Source organism: Protopterus annectens, chromosome 1.part0 (assembly GCF_019279795.1).
Source record: "Protopterus annectens isolate FY-2018-M chromosome 1.part0, PAN1.0, whole genome shotgun sequence".
Taxonomy (NCBI): Eukaryota; Metazoa; Chordata; order Ceratodontiformes; family Protopteridae; genus Protopterus; species Protopterus annectens.
In genome coordinates this window covers 1,653,983,090-1,653,998,080 of record NC_056725.1, presented here as the reverse complement: position 1 = coordinate 1,653,998,080, position 14,991 = coordinate 1,653,983,090, and positions in this window count along the sequence as shown.

Here is a 14,991-nt window from a genome sequence, read left to right as displayed (position 1 = left end):
TTCAAGAACTGCAGTTTATGCCAATAGCCCCTAATATATCCACATTCTTTGCTGTTATCTTAACCTTGCATGTTATCAACATTAATATTACATTTACTCCCCTTCCATACAATGTTGCTTTGTGTCCCTCTCACATTTGTTGTTAGCATGCCCGTTTTTAGTTATGTACATGGGTAATTAATTTTAACCAGGATAAATTATTTCATCAGTATGGATGTTTTTCTGTTTAAAATGTTTATTTGTGACATAATTACCTTTGACTGCATTAATTGAGTACATTTTCTCAATTTACCATCCCCCCATTTAATGTCCATTTAATGTCCCCTGCATCTTAAGTCTTGTACACTAAACTTGCCCTTAGTTCATGTAAGCTGTCTGCACATAGTTGTGTAATAAGTCTGTCTACAGACAAGCAGTTTTGTTTACATTATGTGCTCATGATCCCCAGCACCATTTGATGCCCACCAAACACTGCTGCTGATCCCAAAGCAGTGCTTTGAAATGTGTAAGCAAGATGACCAGCATGCATATTCAATGAGCATTGCTGCACATCATGTTAAAGTGCTGTAACATGCTGTGTGGGCTGCGTGAGGAGCCCACATGATCAGTAATGAATCTCAGAGAAAGTCTTAATAATATACTTTCAGTATGCCTTATGTTTATCTCATCATAATGCATAGCTTCTGATGAAAAAGGCTTATGAATGCTGTTATATACCAGGTGTGAGGTTTTTGGTCTGATCTAAAATGTTTCCTTTTTGAATAATTGTGCTTTAGTTGAAGTCATTTCACTTCCGATGAATAGTAATATGTTTGAAATAGTAACAGTTTGAAATATTTTCTGCTTAAAAACCTCAGCTTTGGATGGCTAAGATCTAGCTGTATTCAACTGGACGTATAAGAGAATTTGAGTACCTTTATTTGCACTTTTTTTCAAAAATTACAGTATTTAAATTGATTTAACTGTGTTGCATGATTATTAACTGAACTGGAAGTTTTGACTCTGTTCTTCAGTTAGTGCTGCTTGAATTTTATTATTTGTTAGTCATTGCAGCAGGTGTGGGGGTAGCCACAATCTTTGATTTCCTGTCCTTGCCTATTTTAGTGGTACAGTTTGAAATATTTTCTGCTTAAAAACCTCAGCTTTGGCCGGCTAATATCTAGCTGTAGTCAACTGGACGTATAAGAGAATTTAAGTACCTTTATCATAGGTTCATAGGTTCATAGATTCATACTAGGCTATCTGCCCTAGGGCATTTATAAGCCTAGCCAGTGTGTGTTTGGCTTTTGCCACCCATTTTAAATTAATTTTGCTATGCCCTTTTACGAGATTAGTATACTGTGCCTCTGTCTAACGATGACACAGAAGTGATACCCGGGGTAAACCTACGATCTCCCATCCACTCATCAAGATTCCTCTTGAAGAGAGTCAATGAGGGACTCTGCCTAACCTGGACTGGGATTTTATTCCAGAGTGAAGGGAGCCTCTGGGTTATGAATCTGTCCCTCCAGCATGTCCTATTTATTTCAGTGCTGAGGTTCAAGTCTCTCGAGGGAGTGGTTCGATGTGATTTGGATTTTCTGAGGTGCAGCATGTCCATTAATTCCGGGTTGGACATGGCTTTATAAGTCAGGCACTGATCGCCTCTGATCAGGCGGTATGCCACTGAGTAGAGCTGGAGTTTCTTTAACCGGGCAGCATATGGCATCTGTTTGAGCCCTCTGATCCTCTTGGTGAGGTACTTTTGGGGTCTTTCCAGTTGCTGCAGGTGTCTGGTAAGGTACATCCCAAAAGGGGCATTTTACTCAATTATGGGCCTAATGAGGGATGAGTAAAGAGGCGCGATGACCTCCCCTGATCTAGATGTGAATCCCTTCATGATTATGTGGGCTATATAAAATGTTTTTCTAACCACTTTGGCCACATGGTTGTCAAATGAGAGATTGCTATCAACTTGGGTCCCCAGGTCCCTAATTACTTCTTCTGTACTTAATGGATTACCACCTATGTGGTAATTTGTGGGCACTTTGTTTTTGCCAAAGGGGATGACTATACACTTTTTGGAGTTTAGCTTGAGGCCATGGCTCTGGCACCAGTTGTCTTTTTCTATGAGTCCCTTTTGGAGGATGCTTGTGTCGGCTGGAGAGTCGATTATGGTGCCTCAGTTTGCAGTCATCTGCAAACTTGGTCAGCCACAGTCTTTCCGTGTTGGCCTGCACCTCCGAGAAATATATGCTGAACAAGAGAGGTCCCAGGACTGAGCCTTGTGGGACGCCACTTGTAACTGGTTTGGAGTCTGACATGGCTCCAGCAATTCTAACCATGTGGGTTCTGTCCTTGAGCCAGTTTGCAACCCATCTAGTGACATAGAGGTTTATATTTAAGCTGGTGAGCTTATCTATAATGGCCGAGTGGGTTATTGTATTGAAGGCTTTTGCGAGGTCCAGGTAGGCTGTGTGGACCACCTTCCCCTCGTCAATGGCCTTGGTGCCTGTTTCAAAGAAATCGACCAGATTTAAGAGGCAGGATGTGCCCTTAACAAAGCCGAACTGGGTAGGATCCAGTGTCTGTAGGTCCCCAATATCTTTATTTATGAGGTCCATGATGATCCTTTCCATAGCTTTGCAGACCAAGCTAGTCAGGCTTATGGGGAGATAGTTTCCAGGATCCATTGAGGCACCACCTTTGTGGAGAGGGACCACTGTTGCTGTACGCCACTCTTTGGGTACATATCCTGTAGTAACACTGAGATTGAACAGTAATTTTATGTTTAGGTTTAGCTCTTCTTGGAGTTCATGTAGGACGCAGCCCGGGACACCATTTGGTCCCATTGATGCTGTGTTTTTTTGCTTTGGAGAGGGTGGCTCTTACCTGAGCATCTGAGATGTCAGGGGGGCAACACGCTGCTGGGATAAATATTTGCCCTTTTGGTGGGGAGGGGGGGGAGTTTGCGCTGAACCTGTCAGCTAGCATGTTGGCAATGTCTGTGGGTTCGGTGTATTTTTTGTCATTTTGGACTAATTCTGAGCATATCTGGGAATTCCCACCCAGGTTACTAACATAACTAAAGAAAGCCTTGTGATTATCCTTAGTGTCCAGTGCAATTTTTCTCTCAAAGCTGGCTTTTGACGATTTTATGAGTGCCAGTAGTTTTTTGCTAATACTGATCAGAGATGCCTTCCCTTTTTGGGATTTTGCTCTATCATGTAGTAGCTTCCTCCTTTTATTGTATAGTTTGTTTATAGCTGGGGTCCACCAGACAGGACATCTGCCTTTGGAGGACTGGGTCTTGGTTTTATTTGGGATTGCATGACCCATGCATTCCTGAAGGTGTTCATAGAATGCGTTTATAAAGGATTCTGTGGTCTGGGCTATATTTTCCACAGGCCCGGGTGCTTTGAAGGATTCCACCTCGGTTTTGAGGAGTGTGAAATTTGCTTTAGAGAAGTTTTTCACTGTGGTTTTCTGGGCAAGGGGTGGGGTCGGGATGTGAATATCCAGTGCAATTAGTTTATGGTCTGATCTGACCAGTGAGGGATACACTTCTGGTCTGGAGCATAAAGTCCCCATGTTGGTGATGATCAGGTCCAGTATGTTTTCCCCTCTTGTGGGAGTGGTAACAAGTTGTTCCATAGCATTTGAGTTTATAAATTCTAGGAACCTTTGGGATAGGGTGTTAGAGGTAGAGTAATGCTCCCAGTCTATGTTTGGGTAGTTGAAGTCACCCAATATAATGGTGTTTGGAGAGACCTTCATATTTTCAGTGTTCTCAGGAAGGCCGAGTGGGCTTCCTGGGTTAGGGAGGGTGGTCATTAGCAGGCTATAAACTGGAAAGCAGTTTTACCCACTGTTAGTTGCACATGGATAGTCTCTGATGCTTCGTGCTGTGCCACCAACCTGGAGGTGTGGGTATCTTTGACGAATATTGATACTCCCCCTCCTTTTGTGGTTCGGTCCAAGTTTTGGGGCTGAAAAGCATGGTATGAGGTATAACCTGGTAGTGCTGGGGTACTCTCGGGAGCCTTGAACCAGGTTTCTGTTACTGCACAGATATCGATGTTCTCCATGCTAAGAAGAGTTTTGAGTGTGCATCTTGAGGTTTAGACTTCTGTCATTGAGTAGCATTACTCTTAGTTTCTTATCCCTTGTGATACTTATCTGCACTTTTTTTCAAATAATACAGTATTCAAATTGATTTAACTGTGTTGCATGATTATTAACTGAACTGGAAGTTTTGACTCTGTTCTTCAGTTAGTACTGCTTGAATTTTATTATTTGTTAGTAATTGCAGCAGGTGTGGGGGTATCCACATTCTTTGATTTCCTGTGCTTGCCTATTTGAGTGGTATAGTTTGAAATATTTTCTGCTTAGAAACCTCAGCTTTGGCTGGCTAAGATCTAGCTGTATTCAACTGGATGTATAAGAGAATTTAAGTACCTTTATCTGCACTTTTTTTTTCAAATAATACAGTATTTAAATTGATTTAACTGTGTTGCATGATTATTAACTGAACTGGAAGTTTTGACTCTGTTCTTTAGTTAGTGCTGCTTGAATTTTATTATTTGTTAGTAATTGCAGCAGGTGTGGGGGTAGCCACATTCTTTGATTTCCTGTCCTTGCCTATTTAAGTGGTACAGTTTGAAATATTTTCTGCTTAAAAACCTCAGCTTTGGCCGGCTAAGATCTAGCTGTATTCAACTGATGTATAAGAGAATTTAAGTACCTTTTTCTGGACTTTTTTTCAAATAATACAGTATTTAAATTTATTTAACTGTGTTGCATGATTATTAACTGAACTGGAAGTTTTGACTCTGTTCTTCAGTTAGTGCTGCTTGAATTTTATTATTTGTTAGTAATTGCAGCAGGTGTGGGGGTAGCCATATTCTTTGATTTCCTGTCCTTGCCTATTTAAGTAGTACAGTTTGAAATATTTTCTGCTTAAAAACCTCAGCTTTTGCCGGCTAAGATCTAGCTGTATTCAACTGGATGTATAAGAGAATTTAAGCACCTTTATCTGCACTTGTTTTCAAATAATACAGTATTTAAATTGATTTAACTGTGTTGCATGATTATTAACTGAACAGGAAGTTTTGACTCTGTTCTTCAGTTAGTGCTGCTTGAATTTTATTATTTGTTAGTAATTGCAGCAGGTATGGGGGTAGCCACATTCTTTGATTTCCTGCCCTTGCCTGTTTAAGTGGTACAGTTTGAAATATTTTCTGCTTAAAAAACTCAGCTTTGGCTGGCTAAGATCTAACTGTATTCAACTGGATGTATAAGAGAATTTAAGCACATTTATCTGCACTTTTTTTCAAATAATACAGTATTTAAATTGATTTAACTGTGTTGCATGATTATTAACTGAACTGGAAGTTTTGACTCTGTTCTTCAGTTAGTGCTGCTTGAATTTTATTATTTGTTAGTAATTGCAGCAGGTGTGGGGGTAGCCACATTCTTTGATGTCCTGTCCTTGCCTATTTAAGTGGTACAGTTAGAAATATTTTCTGCTTAAAAACCTTGGCTTTGGCCGGCTAAGATCTAGCTGTATTCAACTGGATGTATAAGAGAATTTAAGTACCTTTATCTGCACTTTTTTCAAATAATACAGTATTTAAATTGATTTAACTGTATTGCATGATTATTAACTGAACTGGAAGTTTTGACTCTGTTCTTCAATTAGCGCTGCTTGAATTTTATTATTTGTTAGTAATTGCAGCAGGTGTGGGGGTAGCCACATTCTTTGATTTCCTGTCCTTGCCTATTTAAGTGGTACAGTTTGAAATATTTTCTGCTTAAAAACCTCAGCTTTGGCTGGCTAAGATCTAGCTGTATTCAACTGGACGTATAAGAGAATTTAAGTACCTTTATCTGCACTTTTTTTTAAATAATACAGTATTTAAATTGATTTAACTGTGTTGCATGATTATTAACTGAACTGGAAGTTTTGACTCTGTTCTTCAGTTACGTTTCCCACCCACCCTCCCTGTTTCTTTTTTGGTGTTAATCTTAGTGGATTTGAAACTGTCCACTCCTCTTGTAAATTTGTCTTTGGATACTCCTTCTGGGCCCATCTCATTTGCTCACTCAACTGAGTGCAGTGAGATCATATTCTGATTTCAGGCACTCCTACTGTGTACAAAGAGAGCATCTGGGAAAGAGACCAAAAAAATTAAGCTTGTTTCCTGCCTTTCCTGTTAAGTGGTCTAGACTGTTTGTAGGCTTCTGAGCCCCCAAGCCCTTCTGTGTTGGAGGGAAGCCTTCTAGCTTACTTTTGTTTCTTATAACTAGCCAGTTTTCTAGTTTCAGCACTCAAATATGTTTCTTTGAACTCAGCACTTGTTCAGAACTCATTGTAAGCACTACAAAAGCTGCAAATTACTAAAGCACTCAACTTTCCTCACTTGTCTAGTGGATAGCAGTTTTTAGTACTTAATAAATAAGCACTTATCCAGGCATGTCTAAGGGTCAGCTCCCAGTGATTTCTCCTGTCTACCTGATTAATCTGGGCATCTTGGGGCAATGCAGCAATTGCCTCATGTACACAGACTACCCTCTCCTCCTACCACCCAATACTACAACCTGTGAGAGATGCACTTATATATACAAACTGGAAGCAAAGCTGTCTTCACCCAAGAATTGACTAGACAGTCAAGAGAAGAAGGTAAACACTTACACCACACCACACTCATCACATAGTCCCTCAAAACCTACACCACCAAAACACACACATATAAACACAAACACACACACCTACATTCACAGTGGTTCTCAATAAAAACCAGCCCAAGCATCAGGGACATCCAAAGCATAAACGCAAGCAAACTCCACCCCCCAACACAACCCAAATGACACATAGCCCACAAACTCAGTGTGCCACTCAACCACAGCCCATAAGGCATAACAATGTACCCAACACTGTAGTCATAGGTGATTCTATAGTCAGGCACACTGATGTTCCACTCACTAGACTAAACAAGGAGAAAGTTACTGTCAGCTGCCTGTCAGGTGCCAGGATCCGCCACATAATGCATGCACTCAGGTCACTCCACAATAAGTACAAATATGACACTGTCATTGTCCATGTTGGTGTGAATGACCTGAGACGTACCTCCCTGGACTACATGAAAAGAGACATGGAGGAGCTCTCCGATCTTGTATCCCAGGCAGGTATGACCCTAACCCTGAGTAGCATCCTGCCATCAACCAGAATGATACCACAGTACAAGGACAAAATGATTGACTTCAACAATTGGCTAAGCTTCTGTTGTCATTCTAAGGGGATCCAGTATTTGTCTGCCTGGAATGACATGATCGACAGTCCACGATGCTTTGCCAGAGATGGCCTGCACCTGTCACCCTTAGGATTCCGGATACTGGTTAAGGCTCTTGCCACCCCTATTGTGCCTTTTTTTAGGCAAGGTTCAAATGACAAATTCACCACCATAACAGGTACAAGCAAGGAAAATCTGAGGGTAATGCTACTCAGTGCCAGAAGTCTAAACCTCAAAATGCACTCACTAGAGACACTCCTTAAAATGGAGAACATTGACATCTGTGCAGTGACAGAGACCTGGTTCAAAGCTCCAGAGAGCACCCCTGCTTTACCAGGCTTCAATTCATACCACACCTTTTGGCCACCTAACCCAGAAAGAAGCACTAAAGGTGGAGGCGTGTCCACATTGATTAAGGATATCCACACCTCCAGGCTAGTTGCATAGCATAATGCATCCGAGTTTATCCAAGTGCAACTAACTCTGGGCAAGACCGCAATCCATATTGTAGCTTGCTACAGACCCCCCCCCACCATGCCCCAGGATTCACACTCCTCATTTCTTGATACACTGGAAAGTATTAGGGTACAACACAACACCCTAATAATGGGTGATTTCAACTACCCCACCATTAACTGGGAAAACTACTCATGTACCAACTCTTTTGCTCAATGTTTTCTAGAATTCATAAATTCGAATGCCTTGCATCAACTTATTCACACCCCCACCAGGGGCAGCAATATCCTAGACCCAGTCATTATCAACATGGGAAGCCGGTGTTCCACACCAGAGGTCAATACCTCATTGGTCAGATCTGACCACAAGCTAATCAGCCTAGACATCTACATCCCACCCCCAATTAGGGAAACCATCATAAAAAACTTCTCCAAAGCCAACTTCACACTTCTTAAGACAAAAGTGGCAAACTTCATGACACCCATGCAGACAGACAATAGAGGTATGACTGCCGAATCCTTCACAAATGCACTTTATAAGCACTTACACGAGTGCATGGATCATGCTATCCCTAATAGAACCAAGATGTTATCCTCCAAAAAAAGGAAGCCAATCTGGTGGTCCTCTGCCATAAACAAACTCTACAACAGAATAAAGAAACTGTTGCAAAAAAGAGTAAAATCCCATGACTGGAGGAACTCCCTGGTCAACCTCAGTAAGAAGCTGAGATCCCTCATAAAATCCTCCAAAGCAAGTTACGAAAACAAAATTGCCACTGACTCTAAAGACAACCACAAAGCATTCTATAGCTATGTCAAGAATCTAAATGGGAACACTCAGATCTGCTCTGAGTTACAGCACAATGGCACTAAATATACAGAACCAACTGATATTGCCAACATCCTAGCAGGTAGGTTCAGTGCTAACTTTACCCCCTTCTCACCCCCTAGAGGGCCCATCTCTATACCGGAAAAATGCAAAGTTCCTATAATTATGGCTCACAGGTAAAAAACACACTCTCCAAAGCCAAGAACACAGCATCCATGGGACCTGACAATATCCCAGGCTGCATTCTACATGAACTACAGAATGAACTGGTACCCTACCTAAGTACCATGTTCAATCATAGCCTCATCTCAGGCTTTGTACCCACTGAATGGCGCACCACAACGGTTATCCCACTCCACAAAGGGAGAGCCATGACGGACCCTGAGAACTACCACCCCATTAGCCTGATGAGCCTGGTCTACAAGGCCATGGAACATATCATCGTGGAACTCATAAACAAAGACATTGGTAATCTCCAAACTCTGGACCCTACCCAGTTTGGATTTGTAAAAGGCAGATCGTGAAAGGCAGATCATGTCTCCTAAACCTGATTGACTTCTTTGAAGCAGTCACCAAAGCCATAGATGAGGGTAAAATGGTTCACACAGCTTATCTAGATCTCACCAAGGTTTTCAACACCATCCCCCACTCTGGAATTATAGATAAGCTCACTAAACTAGGTATAAATCCCTATGTCACAAGATGCATTGCCAACTGGCTCATGGACAGAACCCACACTGTGAAAGTAGCGGATTCCAAATCCGACATCAGACCAGTGACAAGTGGAGTACCACAGGGTTCAGTCCTGGGTCCTCTCCTGTTTGGTATCTACTTCTCTGAAGTGCAGGCCAACACAGAAGGTCTTTGGCTAACAAAGTTTGCAGATGATTGCAAACTAGGAGCCATAATTGAATCTCCTAACGATGTGGACAAACTACAAAAGGGCCTCACTGAGACAGATACCTGGTGTCAAAGCCATGGCCTGAAGCTCAATGCCAAAAAGTGTATTGTCATCCCCTTTGGTAAAAACTCTGTACCCATGAACTACCACATAGCTGGTAGTCTACTTAATGCCAAAAATATGATAAGAGACCTTGGGACACAGGTGGACAGTAGTCTCTTCTTTGATAATCACATCAACACAGTGGTCAGGAAATCCTACCTGGCTCATCTCATCACAAAAGGATTCTCATCCAGAAAAAAAGAGGTCATTGTTCCCCTCTATTCATCACTCATTAGACCCATTATAGAGTACAACGCCCCTTTTGGTATGTACCTCACAAGACATCTACAACAACTGGAAAGACCACAGAAATACCTCACAAAGAGGATTACTGGCCTCAAACAGATGCCCTATGCAGACCGTCTCAAAAAACTACAGCTTTACTCCATCGCATATAGCCTTACTCAGGGGCGATCTCTGCCTAACATACAAGGCTATGTCAAACCCAGAGCTGTTGGACATGCTCCACTTGAAGAAATCCAAATCCATCCAAGCTACACGCTCTAGGGACCTAAACCTTGTCACCACAATAAACAGAACATGCTGGAGGGATAGATTCCTGTCCCAGAGACTTCCCATACTCTGGAACAGACTACCTATCTATGTCAAACAGAGCTCCTCATTAGCACTCTTCAAGAAAAATCTTGATGATTGGATGGGAAATGGGAAATGGGAAATTCACCCCGGGGATCACTTCTGTGGCTCTGCTCGACAGGGGCACAGGAAAATAATTTTCTTGGGTGGCGAAAGCCAGGGTACATTTTTTGGCTAGGTTTGCATGGGCCCTAGGGCCGATAACCTAGTACCTACCTATGAACCTATGAACCTATAATATAAAGTTACATACAGAGAGACAAGCAAAATGCTTCAGTTTAAATAAAAAAACTACTATAACAGGAGCTATGAATTTCTTGATTTTTGTCTAAATCAGACGGTCTAGGCTGAACTTTAAGTAAGGGTGTAATCTAGATAGTCCTTATATGAACAAGCCATAATGCATTTGCAAGAAGAGGCATAAAATATGTACATTCTTACATTATTAAAATGTCAAGAAAGGAGTGCACATTTTCTATCACTTTATTGTTTAAGTACAGCATATGCATTTTTTCTTTAATTTTCTTTTCTAGCAAATTTAAAAAGGGTTAATATTGTTCTTAAAAGATCACTACACTGATTTAATCTACAAAGATGTTTGTCATATTAGCTTTAGAATTATAATTATTTTACTGCCCGTACAAAGACTGGAAATATAGAGTTATGAAATTGAATATGAAGAAAAGATGGGTGGGAATTGGCATCACTATTATTTGGGCTTTTATAGTTTCTATTACCCAATTTACTGACTGTACCAGAAACCAGAGCTTTTAATTGCAGTGCTGTTAATCTGTAGAAAGTGTGTGTATATAAGCTAAAATAGTTGCATTAGTCTGATTTATTGCTCATGCTGAATGTATAAAAGCTGGTCAAATGGTATAGAAGTGGAGACTCATGGAACAATTACAGCAGCGATATGACCTGCACTGTTGAAATTCTTAGGATTGGCAGACTGATTAGGCAAGTACTCTGAATCCACATAGATACTGGACATGATTAAACGAATAGTGGTAATGGCCACGTTCATGTTCATGTTAATTAGGACACATTGCAGTGATCAGATGTTAGTGTAACAGCATCCAGTTTCCTGGGACAAATAAGTAGTTAGTAGTTAAGCAGGCCCTCAAGTGGAAATAAGTGATACAACTAACAAAGTACACAATTTCTACCTGACTTGGAATACACATATGACATTGTTTTGGAAACCATTTTAATGATATTTAGTTTTCATTAAACAAAGCACACACACAAACACACACACACACACACACACACACACACACACACACACACACACACACACACACACACACGCACACGCACACGCACACACACACACACACACACGCACACACACACACACACACACACACACACACACACACACACACACACACACACACACACACATGACAATAATATATTGACAAGTAAGTAAAAGAAATTCATAGAGCTCAGACCATGAAACTGTTTTGGTGCACCACCCAGAAGAAATACAAATTATACTTCTTCAAGTGCAAATGCATTACACCTTAACTCTATAGGTAGAAGCAACTCCATCAAAATGATGTAAATACTAGTCATAATGTGCATTTAAGGTAGCGCTTACCATAGAGAGCACCATTATGATATCCTCATTAGAGGTTACAGTCATCATGTTAGCTATCCTGTAGTATCATCTATACTTTTTGAATCTCATTTAGTACACATTATTATTCCAGGACATATTCATTCCTCCAAAACTCACACATTCTAATAGCAAGCATCTTTCTCCACTATGAAAACACAGCACACACTCCTGCAGCTGGCAAAGGTACCGCTGCTCAGTTTCCTACCACAGAACTTTCTTTATAGGTTCATACTAGGCTAACACAACAGCCACTTGTCACAGAACAAAGCACACACATATCAACCAATATATGCTGAGGCACTCCCCTAGACCACCTGTTAGGAAAGCTATGACTTAGCAAGCCCAAAGACAGTCAGAAAAACAGCACCTAATACCAAGCATGCCCCTAAGGCAAGCAAACACACTTTCCAGGACTTTCATTATAGGGATTCCATTGTAAGGCATTCCCTTTTACCAGGCTGAACAAGGAGAAGATCACAGTTAGTTGCTTCTCTGGAGCCAGCATCCTTCAGATCAGACACAGTCCCAAGTCATTACATCATAAGTACCAGTCAGGCACACTCTTAATTCATCACACCATAACTACCAGTGAGGCATGCTCTCAAGTCATTACATCATAAGTACCAGTTAGGCATGCTCTTAATTCATTACACCATAACTACCAGTGAGGCACGCCCTCAAGTCATTGCATCATATGTACCAGTCGGGCATGCTCTCAATTCATTACACCATAAGTACCAGCCAGGTGATATATGAAGACAGACACTATAGAGCTCTCTGACTGTGTGTCTCAGTCTGGTATGAGCCAGGCATTGAGCAGCATTTTACCATCACTGAGAATGATGCCACAATATGGATGTTTTTCTCAAGTCATTCTAAGAGGATCCAGTATTTATCAGCTTTGGGGGACATGGTTAACAGACTACATTGCTTTGCTAAGGATGGTCTGCACCTGTCCCTTCTAGACTTTTGAATACTGGCTAAAACGTTATCCACCCCCCATTTTGCCTTTTTAAGGCAATGACAAATTAACAAAACTACCAACCTAGCAAAATCAACACAAACCTCAAAGTTTTACTGCTTATTACCAGGAGCCTAAAAAATACGCTCCCTCCCTTCAAGCCCTCCTCACACTTGAGAATGTAAACATCTGTGCAGTTACTCTGATGTGGCTTAAAGTGGCTGAGAGTACCTTGACAATGCAAGATTTTAGTGCCTTCCCCTCTTTTAGACCAGCAGATCAACAGACAATGGCTAAAGGTGGAGGTGCCTCCATATACATCAATAGAAAGCATACTTCTAGGTTGATCAAACAGGATGAAATGCTGGAGTTTGTCCATGTGAAAATCACCACAGACAAAATCCTGTACCATTTCCTAGCCAGTTATAGGTCAGTCTCCATGTCCCAAGAAGCCCACAATGCATATTTGGACCTACTGGATACATTTACCATCTAACCTAACACTCTACTCATGGGAGACTTTAAATATTATTCTATAAACTCTACAGGAACAGAAATTCCTGGACTTTGTAAATGCAAGCACCCTTGACCAAATAGTGAATACACTCACTACAGGCTCCAACATACTGGACCTTGTACTCACCAATATGGGAGAATGCTACACCCCCTCCAATGTATTTTCCTGTCTGTCAAGGTCCATCTATAAATCTTTCTGCTTCAAAGTCAAAATCAACTCTGTAACCCCAGTAAAACCAGTAATAGGAACTATTCCAAAGCAAACTACCATTTATTCAGTGATGACATATCCAAATGCTTTGCCCTTCCAAACCCCAATAACACAGAAGCCTACAATGAATTGCTCCCAGAAGCACTGTACAACCATGTTAATACATAGATATTGCTGTACCTACCAGAAGTAAGCCCAGAACTAACCCCAGATGCAAACCACCTTGGTGGCATCCCAAATTTAACAGGATATACAGCAAAAGGAAAAGAACTCTGGCAAAAATCAAAAAGGGTAAATTCCCATGAAGACAAAAACTCTCTCATCAAATTAAATAGGTACCCATGAGAGCTAATTGGGTCAGACAAAGCCAGCATTGTATAGCCTCCCAAATGAAAGATAACCATAAGGCCTTCTTCAGCTATATCAGAAACCTGAAGGGCAGCACACAGCAATGTGCATATCTGGTGGTTAATGATGCCACATTCTTTGAGTCTGGTGATATAATGAACCTGTTTGTGGACAAATCCAGTTCCAAACTAACCCCTATCTCACCACAAACCATCCTCCAAGAAATATCCTCAAACATAACTCTTCCAAGTATAACTAGGGAACATGTTCTGGCTGCAATAGTTAAAGCCAAGAACCCAGCCTCAATTGGCCCCAATAACCAGGATTCCAGGATGCCTCCTGAACAGTATAAAATAATAAATTATCAGGACCCCTGCAACCATCATTTAACTGTTTTCTTAAAATGGGCTTTGTGCCATGAGAATGCAGGACCATGATGGTCATCCCTTTTCATATGGGAGGATGTTTAAAGATCCTTGAGACTACAGACCCATTAGTCTGACTAGTTTTATTTGCAAAGCCATGGGAAGAATTATCATGGAAATTATCAGCAACGAAGCTGGAGATCTCCAGACACTAGATCCATCCAATCCATCCATGGCTTTGCAAAGAAAGATCATGTTACAGAAGCTGGTGGATTTCTTAGAAAATATCACTAAGGCAACGGATGAGAAGAAAGTGGTGCATACTGCTTACCTAGATCTGGTTAAAGCATTTGATACGATATACCAATTGGGCTTTCTCAAAAAAATTACAGAACTATGCATAAACCCCTTTATAATACACTGGATAGCTAACTGGCCCACAGATAGGAACCCAGAAGTTAGGATAAGAGAGGCAACCTCTAAAAGCAGGTCAGTGACCAGTGGAGTATTCTAGGGATTCATGCTGGCCCACTCCTCTTTGGCATCTACTACTCTGAGGTCAAAGCTGATGTCAAAGGGCTCTAGAAGACCAAGTTCACAGATGATTGTAGTCAATGAATCCCCCAAGATGACAACACCTTCAGGGAGGTCTAAAACAGATGTACAATTGGTGCCAAAGCCATGGCTTAAAACACAGTACCAAGGAATGCAATAATACTACCTTTTGGGGAGTTGGTTACCTGAGTTAATTATGTCATCAATAAAACACTCCTAAAAGTTGATCACTACTCAGGGATCTGGGAACTCA